At 47.0% G+C, this 13,395-nt stretch overlaps 1 long non-coding RNA gene across 1 annotated transcript; it reads right to left on the bottom strand.

The window, feature by feature from the left end:
• Positions 1–7,760: 7,760 nt before the first annotated feature.
• On the bottom strand, positions 7,761–8,695 carry LOC109289595. Its single transcript, XR_002095418.1, has 2 exons — positions 8,303–8,695; positions 7,761–7,935 (listed from the first exon to the last, which is right to left on the bottom strand). It is a non-coding gene; the product is annotated as an uncharacterized LOC109289595 (long non-coding RNA).
• Positions 8,696–13,395: the final 4,700 nt, after the last annotated feature.

The following is a 13,395-nucleotide window of genomic DNA, read 5'->3' as shown; positions in this document are numbered from 1 at the left end:
AGAGTGTATGTGAAAGGTGAAGAATTCCAAGGCATTATAACGAGGCACAGAACTGCAACAAGAAATGGTACATCAGTGAAGGAAATATTTATCTGTTCCAAGCCTCAGTTTCACACAAAATCTGTTGCAAAATAAGGCATAGATAATGGCCTTGCTTGGTCATTAACCAGACTGCCTATTCTACTGCACTATTTGTCTTGTAGGGCCTCCTGATAAAACCCAATATTAACTTCTGATAAAGTCTTTACCCCCAAGTTCACAGCCCACCGCCATTCCTCTGAGCCAGGGGTTCTCAAAGTTCTTATGCCCCGGCCCGGCACACTGCAGCCCAGCAATCACAGCCAGCCATGACCTGAATTTCTGGTGAGCAGACAGGTAAGAATACCCCCACCCATGGGCCGGCAGAGGGGGGGGGCCAAACCCTGCGCTGCCGCAGACCCTACAGAAGGAGCCGCAGCCTCTCTGCTCGTCTCTGGGGGCTGCAGTTTGCCAGTCTGCGACCACTTCTGGTCCGTCAGCAAAATTAACCAGGTTTTACTGTATTTTGAACTTCTCTGGACTATGTGCATGACAGAAGAATGTGAGGCTGATCTTTACTGCCTGATTTAAGTCACCTAACCTGAACCAGGTTTTCAAAAAGATTAGCACTGTCACATGACAGCAGTTATTCCCCACTAATTTCAGGGATTACTGGTAATACCTGCTACTTCTATTAGCAAAGGGGAAAAAAAAAATCATACAAAAATGAAAAACTTACTATTGATTATAAGGATTAAAACATTTGCTATACTATCATTATCAACAATAAATGTAAGTCATTAAAATAAAGATGTCTTCTAAAATCTATGCAACTATTTAGATGTTAAATTTTACTTCAACTTCTTTTAAATTGTATGTTGATTTGAATAAACTCAAAGCTAATGATCTTCCCTAAACTAAGCTGCTTGTAGAAACATCTTCTCCTGTTTTAAATAAGGTGACCACCACTGTTGCAAGAGAAAAATAAAAATCCAAGTTTCTCATTTATGTTTCATTAACTTAGATATGCTGAACAAGACAAATACAATTTCCTTTGCATATTACACCACCAAGTGGCCTAGTACTCTTCACGTTTCCTTCCCTTTACCATGTTTTTTCTCTGGAGTATGCTTTTACTTTTCATGAAAGAATGAAATTGTAAATAAAGACCTGACCTGTTAATTTTCTAAGATAACAAATATGGTCAAATGGCACATAAGCCCAGAGACCGGACCAGATGCTTGACCTGCATAAACTTTTAAGTTTAGTTAGGGGAGGTGGAACACGAGGGTTTTGGGTTTTTTTAAATCTCCTTTTTTTCTCTCTTCTTTATAGTAATACTTGCTACCTGCTGACAAATGGGATATACCTTCACGTTTGACTGGGACAAATTCAGCCCAGGTGTCAAGTAAATAACTCCATCTGGGACATAACTTTAACAAGGGCTGTAACCAGACTAAGTTTGTTCCAGGTGTTGATCCAGTTAATTTAATCTCTGTTGGAACATTCTGAAATTCTCTGTTATAAGCCCACCTTGAATGGGAATCTTTCCAGTCAAATTCATTAGGCTTAATAAGGGCATCCCTACAAGTGGGAATGTGCGTTTCCCTGGGGATGAATAGTAGCAGCACAGATGTGTGCTACTGCTACTTAGTGGCACACATAGAAACATAGAAAGTTAGGGTTGGAAGGGACATCAGGAGGTAATCTAAAGCAACCCCCTCCTCTCCCCCATCCTGCCCAAAGCAGGACCATCCCCAACTAGATCATTCTAGCCAGGGCAGGGCGCACAGTATTCCAGATGTGGCCGCACCAGTGCAGAATAGTGGGGAATAATGACTTCCCTAGATCCACTGGCGACACAGCCCAATATACTGTTAACCCTCTTGGCAACAAAGGCACACAGTTGACTCATATCCATCTTATTGTCCAATGTAACCCCCAAGTCCTTTCAGGACATTGGATTCTTCTATCCTAAGTGCAGGACTTTATACTTTTCCTTATTGAACCTCATGAGATTTCTTTTGACCCAATCCTCCAATTTGTCTAGGTCACTCTGAATCCTAGCTCTACCCTCCAGTGTATCTACTACACTGCACCAGCTAGGTGTTATCTGCGAACTTGCTAAGGGTGCAATCCCTCCCATCTTCAAGATTGTTAACAAAACCAGCCCTGGGACCTACCCCTGAAGCACTCCATTTGATACTGGCTGCCAACTAGACACTGAGCCACTGATTAATAACCATTGAGCCCGACAATACAGCCAACTTTCTATCCACCTTACAGTCCATTCATCCAGCCCATACTTCTTTAGCTTGCTTCCAAGAATGCAGTGGAAGATGGTATCAAAAGCCTTGCTAAAGTCAATGTACATCACATCCACTGCTTTCCCCGTAGCCACAGAGTCACTTATCTCATCAAAGAAGGCAATCAAGTTGGTCAGGCATGACTTGCCTTTGGCGAATCCATGCAATTGCTGATCACTTTCTTCTCCTGCAAGTGCTTAGGAATAGATTCCTTGAGGACCTGCTCCATGATTTTTCTAGGGACTGAGGTGAGGCTGACTGGTCTGTAGTTTCCTGGATCCTGTTGTAGTCTCACTATCAGACCACTGCTACTGCCAGCCATAGCTCCTGCCCCAACTGTGCAAATGCCGACACCATTGCCCCATGAAAGGCCTTTTGTACTTATGTACTGATTAGGATTTCAAAAAATATACTCTCCTGTTATTCAAGTTGGCAGTTGAAGACACAAAGAAGTCTTCAACCAACTTCCTTTCCCAAATGTAGAGAACAAATACTAACAGCTGAGTCTGATTTCCTATGTCTGTAGATTCGTCAACCTGATGAGCATATGTAGAGACTGTTTTCAATCTCTCAAGCAGTTGTGCCTCCACATCCTTTGCCATTTTGCTAGTTCTATGAGAAACGGTATTGTCTGAAACAGGTATCTTTTTAACTTTATCTCCTTGCCAAACAGTACTTTACAAAATGTCCACTTTGGCAAGTACAATCAAAATTCTGCAATTGTATGTGCTTTCTTGCATTTTGCAATTCTGATTGATACCAGGTATGAGGCCTTCAGAGCACTTTCACTGACTTTAATGCTACAAGTAAACACCTCCTTCTGACGTTTGAAACTTTCAAGCCGCTGTTCAAAGTATTCAATCAGTTTTCCAACCAAGCTGGCATGCTTTGTTTCCAAGTGCCTTTTTAATAAAGACAGCTTCATACACTCATTAGAGAGTTCCTCCAAGCAAATGACACATTTCCATTTGAATTTATCTTTGGGACACACATATGTAAAACTGAACTCCAAACAGGCATCGCTGTACTTACGAACTTTCTGTCACTTTGCACTTTCTGTAGTACAGCCTTTTGTGTTTTTTCCTCCACTTTTCTTTTGCACTTGAGGAACTTACCCATGTTCAGTTGAGCTGCCTCGGTGCTCTGGCACTCCACCAATGTTGAAACTGCCCCTGGGGGCTACAGTGGAAAAATCAAGAAAATTTTATTTGGGGGGGGGGGCTGAGCACATGCAAACTTTCATGCGCATGCCCGCTCCCCCCCCCCCGCAGCAGGTCTGTCATGGGGAAGGGGCATGGGGACAGATCAATGCCCCCACAGTGAGGGAGTGGGGCAGGGGTTGGGGTGAATGGGACCCTGGGGCCAGGGCAAGTCATGGGACATTCGGAGCCCAGGTGGCTTGTCCAGGGGTGAAGGGGGGGTGTCACGGGCATCTCCCCAAATGAATGGCCAGACCGCAGTGAAATGGCAGAATGCTAGGCCATAACACAGGCCTCTAGACAGGTGACCCCTGTCACGCTCACAAGGCAGGGAAGTCAATCGCATTGAACTGCCATCGAAGCAGGAAGGAAATTGCAACATAATTGGCTAAGCAAAAGACAATGAGGGGACTTCATGAGGAAGGGGCTGCTGACGAGTAAACAGAATGCTGGCAGGAAGGTAACACAATTGGCCAGTAAAAATAAGTGAAAAAGAGTAAGGGTATAAAAGAGTAAAGCCACAAGGCCCTGACAGGGGAAGTTTGAACTGTAACTTCAAGCGTCAAAGGGCCCGCGGACTGATCACCTGCAGGGTTGCCCCCCGAGCACTGCCTCGGGTTGTTCTTGAGGCCTCCGTGAAGAGACTAACATTCCCAGCTATGAAGCTGCTCCTTTTGTTTGCTGTAGTGGTAAGCATGCATGTAAGACTGTAGCTATTTATGTTTGTATTTGTCTGTCTTTCCTGTAAAAGACATGAGCCGTTGACCAAGTCTGGGTCTAGGGTCTTGGCTAGCCGCACCAAGGTCATCCGTGATCTTGAAAGCAAGGGGCCTTGACCTGAACCCCGTGACTCAACGGACGTAATTTCCCGTTTAGCTGTTTGTGATTGTTTTGATTAATTATGTTTTGATTGTTAAATGACCTTTTAAGAAATATGAGCTGTTGACCAGGTCTCAGACTAGGGTCCTGGCCAGCCGCACCAAAACCATTCATGGTTTTGAAAGCAAGGGCCCTTGACCCGAACCTCATGACCCAACAGACATTGCTCCTCAGCTTTGATTGTTTGATTATTGTATGTTGTCGTACATTAGTATTATATAGGAAATCATTTGCTTAAGTTGTCAATATTTTATAGGTTAAAGCCAAATAAATATTGCATATTAATCATAAACTGCGTCCTCATTGGTGTCCAGCCCACTGACCTAGCCACAACTGGGCATTTTCAACCTAGTGTGACAGGGGGCTTCTGCTGCTGTGCACACCCTGGCGGAGGCCTGGGGGTCATGTGCCCCACAGATCTGTGTGTGGGGCAGAGGCAGCTGCTGCTGCAGGCTGGACTCTGCCCCCAGCTACCACTGCCCCAAAGGCCATGCAACGCCATGTGCCTGCTCCCACTGGGTTAGCAGGGGACAGACACATGCATGCAGATGCAGACTGTAACAAGCGGGCATCCTGGGGCTGATCTCAATCTAGGCCCGCCCATCTTTCCTGCCATGCCTTGATGTTCTGATTATCTGATGTTAATCAGGCGGGAGGTTACCCTTTACCTGCCCTAATGACAAGGGCCACTGTACATGTTCCGACCTTCCCTTGAGACGTCCCACGCCTCGTAAATGTTTCTTGGCCTAACACCCGGCCTCATCACCATTATGAGCTAACACCCAGCCTCATCATAATCTCATCAACTGAGCTCCCAGTCCCATCTCTGGCCCTACCAGCCCCTTCCCTAGGCTCCAGGCCCTCTCCTCAGGCTCCAAGCCCCATCCCCAGGCCACAAGCCTCTCCCAGCTCTAAATCCTGTCCTCAGGTTCCAAGCCCTGTCCCTGGGCTCCAAGCCTGCCCCACACTCGGGCTCCAAACTCTGTCCCCAGGCATCAACCATTCTCTATATCTCTAGGCCCCAGGCCCCCTCACTGGGCTTCAAGCCCTTCACAATGGGACTAGGGATCCAAGCCCCATCCCCCCTGAAGCCTAACACCCGTCTCCATAATGCGCCCAGGCTCTCCTGCCAGACTGGATGCTGCCGCAGGTCCCTCCACTGACCTAGGCCCTGCCTTGGTGCTTGCAGTGAGTCTGGGCTCCCTGTCTCAGATCTTACCCACCAGGGACGTGAGGGCTGAGGTTTTCAGGTGCCCCTACTAGCCTTTCACCAGGGAGGTAATGGTCCTGGCATTTCTGGGGAACTATCCCACCACAGGTAGCTCCACCAAGCCACCCTTCCCCTGCAGGGTGCAGTTTCAGGTCATGCTCAGGACCATAGGGCCTCCTCCTTCCCCACAGCCCTAGGCCTTACCTCTAAGATGTCCCAGGCAGCAGCTCAGCCAGATGTTGCCTCCTCAGCTGGTAGTAGCAAACTGCTGCCCTGAAGTTTGGGGAACTCAGCCCTTACATACTGCAGCTGAGTCTCATTCCCTAATCAGGCAACTCTGCTTATTACCACCACAGGCAGCTGCAGGCTGCCTGGCTACTGCTCAGGCCCCTGATAGTAAATTGAGCACAGCGTGCTCTGCTACACAGACACAGACAAACACACACAGATGCAGGCACAGACTCAAACACACACCCCACCCCTCAGCAGGGTGAGAGTATGTGTGGAGGGAAGGGGCTGGGGGGGGACAGATGGTGACCCCCACAGTGCAGAAGGTAGTGAGGCTGGGGCAGGGGTGAATGTGGCCCAGGCAAGGCTGGGTCCTGGGACAATGGGAGCCCAGCTGCCTGTCCAGGGACTGTCAAAGAAGCAGCTGGTGGCAGCCAGAGCCCCACTGCCTTGCATGGACAGCAACTGCACTGCCAAAGGTACCCTGCTGGGCTAGCAGGCCTGGGAGCAGATTAATCAGGCACTAATTCAATTTACAACCACTTTCAGGCACCAGCACAGATGTTTGCTGTCGCCATCTTCGCCACTGTGCCCCACGTTGCTTTGCCACGGTCGGTTGCATGTGTGGCTCTGCTGTCTGCTGATGGGCTTCACACCTGGCCAATCGTGTGCTGCCGGGGGCAGGTACAAAACACACTCGTGCCCCCCCCCCAAGGCGCTGCTCTAAGTGGGTAATGGCTAATCTGGAGAATGAGCTGTGGTGGGGGGCAGGGAGGTGCTGCAGTGTGCCGTGGGGAGCTGGTGGTGCCCAGCACATCCCTCCCACTCCCCCAGTTAAGCAGGCGAAGTATGCCACGCTACAACACTGCCCTTGGGACAGCGCAGCCGGGCTGGGGAAGCACAGGGGAGAGTCAAACTTTGTTCCTGGTCAAGCCATGCCTCCCTTCTCCCTCAGCCTCACCAGCACCCGGCACAAGGTGACTCCGGTCACAGTGTGGGAGCATAGAAACACACTGGGGGAGACACCACTGCTGTGCCCCATCCCACTTGTACCCGCTAGGACCTTTCTAAGTGCCCCTGGGGGTACGCATACTCCTGATTGACAACCCCTGGTCTAGGCCAATGAGTTGCATTCAACACAGCTAAGACTTGAATTCAAACTCACCTTCCTTTTTTAGTGATTTATAATGCACTCCAATTTCTTTGGCTTGAAACTTATAATCTTTTAAGGGCAAAACAATTTTTCCTGATAAATTTGAAACACCAAACTACAACTGTTGCAGAATTATCTGATCTTGAAAAACAATAATCCCAATCTCCAGTCAGCATAAGGGAGCATTGCCTAATGGGAACTATGCCAGTTTGTGCTACTTGAGGATTTACCTCAATATTTCCATGTTTGGATCAGAAATATTATATCTAAAAACAAGCTAAAAACAGCCAAATGTGTCTTGTCAAAAGCTTACACAGAGTTAAAGGCCAAGCCAACACTGAGAAACTCATGTATTGATCATATCTATTACAGTAGCAACTAAAGGCCAACTGTGCTTGGGACCACAGTGTTTAGCACTGTACAAACACAGAACAGCTCCTGCACCTCAAAGAGACTGGAAACACCCCGGGCCCAACAAAGAGTAGGGGGGACAAGATACAACGTACAACCAGGACAAATGATGCAATGGTATGGGGTTTTCTTCCTTTTTTATTTAAACCCTTTCAGGGGAAATATGTTAGTGATTTGGTGAACAGAAAGACAAAGGAACGGAAGGGGTAGAGGAAATGAATACAGTAAATTCAGGATGGGACACACAGCAAATCATCACAGAGGATAGACTCTTCACAGTAAAAACTGAAGAAAATTGTCTGATGTCACTGGTGTTCCTTGTTCCCTACTTGAGTTGCTTTCTGCAGCTGCTCAGCCAGATTTTGCCTCTGGCTTTACTTGTCCACATGGTCTGTTCCTCACAACAGGAGACTGCACGGCTGGGAGAGAAGGAATCCCATGTGAACCCTAGTATCTCTTGTGGATAGTTTCCGTGCATAGTTCTAGATCTGAAGGACAGCACCACTTTCTCCTCAGCCTGAATAGCAGTACCTGTTCAGAACTTCTATTCAGTATCATTCATGACTTCAGTGTTTAAAGTAATCAATTTCACATGTCCCATAGAATTTCCCTCCTCTAGTTGGATATGTTTTGGGTATACAGCAAGGCCTGCCATTTCTTCCAATTGATAAAATCATTTGAACAGATAGCTTTCTCCACAAGCACCCAGAAGAGAAAGACAAAGCCATAGGAAGTATACTTATAAAATTTGAATGCGTACAAACATGTCCCATCCTTCATAACAGCAGAACGCAGGTGATTGCTTTCTATTAAACTGGGGATGAGCCCCTAAATTTAAGTTGCTTTTTGGGGTGGAAACAAAGTCCTTCATTGCCATGACTAAAAGAATTAGGATTACCTCTCTCTCTGCTTGGAGTAATCTCCATTTCTTCATGGCTAATAACTCACCATTGGTTTACAAATGGGATTTACAACCCCACAAAACATAGCATTCCAGTGCTCAAACTGAAAGAAGAGAAAATGCTTCTTAAAGATGTGATTTACAGGCCATTGAAGTCAATGGAACTACTCCCATCTGCATTAAAGGGTTTTGCCCCTGACAGGATCAAGAAAACCAGTCAGTGCTGGTCACAAAGACTTAATGCCATTATACAGAATTTCCATGTCTCCAACTCAGGCCCCTGGCTGACGTTCAACTAAAGGTGCCAGGGGATCTGATGTGTGATCCCAAAACCAGGCTTCCTGCCATGATATATGTGCATGGCAGAAAGTACAATTGTGGGATCAGGGATCAGATCACATGGTGCCATATTGTTGGTGCAGGGAGAGCCCAGGATCATTCCCCTGCACCGGCAATTAAGAAGCCAATTAGCTGCTCCCTGCTCCCAGCCTTGGGTGCATACTGGACAGAGTCAAGGGCTGGGAGATCAGATCAGCTGCTGTTCCCAACCATGGGGGAAAATCAGAGCCCTAGACTCCATTGTGCCCTGGCTGTTGGTTGCAGCAGCCCCAGTCCTAGTCCTGCCCAATTCCCTCCCTCCCTCTCTATAAGGGCTCAATTTCCCTGCTCCCCACTTACCTCTGGGAGCTGCTCTCTAGGCTGCCTAGCACTATGTGCATATACGTGCATGTTGCGCCCCCTGCCTGACCACCCTCCTCCCACTCCCTCCCAGCCCCCTGCAGGCTGGAACTCTGCCAGCCTGCAGAAGGCTCATCCCAAACCTGCAAAATCTGCAGGCTTCTCCGGTAAAATGAGAAATCCATGTTTGCCTCTGGTAAAAGCCATGGTTTACTTAGTTTATCTGTGGGAAATGGAAAACCCGGATCCCTGGTATTCAGGTATTCACAGTCAAAATATTTCAATCAACAAAGTTAAGAGTTAAAAAAGTAAAAAGTAAAATTAAAAGTCTTTAGGTCACAGCCATATGAGAGGAATGCCTTGTACCTAAAAAGTAAGTGTGTGTTTCTTCTCATATAGATATCTAGTCTTGAGACCATTACTCTGTATGTGCTTCTTCTCAAGTGGAGATCCAGTCTTGGGACCATTATGAAAACATATTTCTATATTTTAAACTAAAATCATCTTAATGCTGCTGTGGGAATTTAAAACAGGTTGGGGAAAATTAATTTTAAAAAGGAAGTGCTGAAAACATATTGTATGTAGAACTGGTATGTAGATAGTGGACAGTACTGCCAAATGCAAGTGTCCAAAACTCCTGAGTCCAGCTCTCCCCAGAAAAAAAATCATTAGATTGACTTAAAGAGCATGGGTGCCTGTACACGAGCCATGAGGCTACTCTGACATGCTGTAATTACAGCATATCAGAACAGACCCAATTAATCGAGCCTACTGGAGCATGCTAATTGGTGTGATCCAGCCAGCCTCTGCATCTCATGTATCAGCATCCCTGTGCTTCAAAATGCTGGTGGGGGCACTTCTGACTAAAGCTCATTTGATGAGTTTTAGTGAAAGCACCCCCACTGTCATACTGAAGCGCAGAGATGCTGATACAGGAGATGCTGCAGGCGCTTTAATTAGAACAGCTCTTGGATCTACTCTAAATAAAGCGCCTCCCCCTACTCCCAGAGCACATGTAAAAACGCCCTCTGAAATTTGGATAACACAAAATTTGCACTTGTTACATTATGCTCCTTAGCTCTTTGGATTCACTACTCAGGGTATGCTTTCAAACTTAAGTGTAATATAAGAAGTCATTAAAAAAATAAAATTTGGGATTCTTTATAATCACATATCGTCACCAAATGTGGCTGTAAGAAAAGATCTTTTGGGAGTACTGACCACACCGTTAATGCATCAGAGTTGGAAACCCTGCCTGCAATAGTGTTTTACTGATTTAAAGAACTGCACTACTCCGTACTGGCAAAGCACTCCTTGAACAGATGCAACCATGCCAGGATAGTTAAGTTTTGTACTGACAGCATACAAATACTTCCCAAAACAAGCTAGAGTGGCAAAAGAATAGTTTTGCTTGTATAACTGGGTCAAGAGACTTTTGCCGACGAAGCAGTGTTGATCAAAGACTATGTCTCTTCATAGTAACACAGAACAGCTGACAGAAATCCATAGTGAAGATATATCCTAAGCTTAGTGCATAGTTGGGGCCTGGTTGTCCCATGCCAGAAACAGAAATGTTGGAGACAGAATGGAGAAAAAGTTACTCTAAACAGCCCTGCTACTATCTGCTATTTTCTAATGAAAACCAAAACTACATTAATTCTTTCCTGTACCTCAAGTCATGAGCAACTGGTGCCACCTTAGTTTGGGGAGGGAGGGGGGGGGCACATGCCTCACCAGCAACTGGACAGTGACCTGGCCACGGTGCTCCCGGACGTGGCCACAGCACTTCATCCAGCGCTTCCACTCCCCAGCTGGCGTTCACAGGGGGGACACTGGCATTCCCACCTGCCTGTCCTGCCCATTGCCTAAGTGGGGAGCGCGGCCTGTTGCTACTGCCTCAAGCAGAAGGTAGCATTATGGTCCTTTCACTGTTAAGCGCAAGAGGTTTTTAGTCTGATTCTGCTGTATCTCCAGGGGACAAGCTGATCATTTGGCCTTCACTGTTACTGGGGAAAATGTACTTACAAACTTTCTGAGGTAAATGGAAACTGGAAGTGCTTAGACCTCACTTTAATCTTGGTAGGATACACAGTGACTAAATTAGAAGTGTACAAGTATTGTGAATCAGTCATGGAGGAATGGACTTGAAAATGAATTAAAGTACCAACCCACTTTTCAAGCAAGTCTTTGAGATGTAGTACAGGAAAACTTAGATTCTTTGTAGGCTTGGGTTCCTTATCCTACTGCAAAGATGAACTAGCTGAGAATACATATATATCCACAGCAAACAGCTATTTATTGTGGCTAAAGGACATTGCTTCTGTGGTTAGCTACATGGGATCCTAGCAGCTCCACGTGATCAGAGAAGTAGTGCCCTTTTGAAACATAAGCCACAGCAGGCACCTTAGTGGCTCATTCTTCATTTGGCAACCCACTGTGACTTGTGTGCTGCAAATCGTCCCTATACAAAAAAAAAATGCAGGTTCTAGTGTACTACCTGCTTAGCAGTTTCTAGAAACCTCCATCTAAATTGTGCTCACTCTCTGTGATAGTATCGTGGAACCAAAAACTCTCTCCCCAACGCAGCAGCTCAGTGAAACGGACCACTCGTAGCCAACAACCACTCCTGAGGCTTAAGGGATGGTGTTCTGCAGGGCCATGACCCCGTTCCTTTTCCTCCCCTAGCAGAGCTACAGGACTGTGGAGGAAAGTACTTTGTAAACGGCCAACAAAATGGCAATGCTCCCTGGAATATCAGAGCGGTGCAATACATCCTGAAGCATCATCAGGTTCAAGACTATTCTGCCTTCCATATGGAGGCTCAAATCCTAAATCCTACATCAGTTTACTTAGAGAGGCTGTGGAAACTCCTCCATTAGCTGTTGTTAAGCACAGGTTATACAAACATTTTTCTTGGTGGTTCAAGAGGGTACAATCCTATCCTGAGCACAGAACTGGACTAGAGGACCTTCTCAGGTCCCTTAACAGCCTTATTTTGCTGTGGCTGCAATTCCAAGTTCTTGCACATCATCCAAAGCAAGACTTAAGGCAGGGGCGGGCAACTATTTTGGGCAGAGGGCCGCTTACTGAGTTTTGGCAAGCCACTGAGGGCCTGTGACAGGCAGCCCAGGGCAGATAAATATTAATTTTCTAAATTTTTAGGGCCCCCGGGCGGATAGAATGGCCTGGCGGGCTGCATCCAGCCCCCGGGCTGCATTTTGCCCATCACTGACTTAAAGCAATGCTAGCGTTTTGGAGAAGAAAGGGGAATATTAGGATGAAAATCAAAGGGAAGGAGAACTGAAGACACAGAAGACAAAATGGTGTATATTCTGGCTATAAATATCTACACCAAGATAAAATGTGTGTGTGCAAGATCCAAGGTATGCCCAAAAAACCCAACAACGAGAAAGGATACATCACAATTCTCAAAGGTTGGCCACAAGTCATACTTACTTATTTGTACTACACTTCTCTCAAATTTCAGTAGCTTCAGGACAGGATTAGTCATTACAGTTCAGAAGAACAATTGTACGAATAGAACGTGAAAGAAACCTTAGAGCACCTGCTCATCCTCTAGGGGGAACGGAGGATACAGCCACATGTGTGTTTGCATTTTATGAAACATGTCCTTTAAACATTTCCTAGTCTTGTGTTTTTTTGCACGTGGCCTGACCCCCAGACAAAAACCCTCGGCATCCCACTGAAGCGTACGTAAAAACATTTCATGGTATTTGCAATAAGAGTCTTAGAGAATCCAGATGCGAATGAGAAAAACGACTTATGTCCATCACAGCTACATTTCAAATTACTGGAAGAAGACCCAGCAGGGAAGCTGTGGTTTACTTCAGGACCCATCCACACTGCGATCCAGCCAGGTTACCAAACGACAGCGTTTCTAGCCACTGTACTGCAAAACACCCAGCATCATCGGACTGGCCGAACATACCCAGCTGGCAGGACTCCACAAAGCTTCAGACTTCAAATATTACCAGCCTCGCAGGGAACAATTTCAACTAAAACCAACCCACACCTTCAATTGCTGCATCCCTGGATTTTGCGTCGGGCTAAGTCACCTTCCCAGGCGCAAAGCGAGGACTAACCCTGCAGCGCGGTTACGTTAGTGAAAAGGAAGCGAAGGACATCGGTCCTCGGCCAACGTGTGCAGGGACAGGGGGTCTGGTCTGGCCCTTGTGTGCGCGAGGAGCCCTCCGTGGCCTCCGGCTGGGTCTGACCTGGCCCGCAGGAGAAGAGGAGCGCTGGGGCGGACTGCAGGCACCGCTCTCCTAGGCCCCGGCGGGACGAGTCGCAGGGGCCAGCCCAACTTCCTCACAGGCCTCCGCTCCCGCCAGCCCCGCGGCGGCTACCAGGCCCCGCCCCTCCGCGCGGTGGGCGGGGCCAACGGCCAGCAG

This window comes from Gavialis gangeticus, unplaced genomic scaffold (assembly GCF_001723915.1).
Source record: "Gavialis gangeticus isolate Ggan-Ray unplaced genomic scaffold, GavGan_comp1, whole genome shotgun sequence".
NCBI lineage: Eukaryota > Metazoa > Chordata > Crocodylia > Gavialidae > Gavialis > Gavialis gangeticus.
Note: the sequence above shows the minus strand (reverse complement) of the source record. Positions and strands in the feature narration are given on the sequence as shown.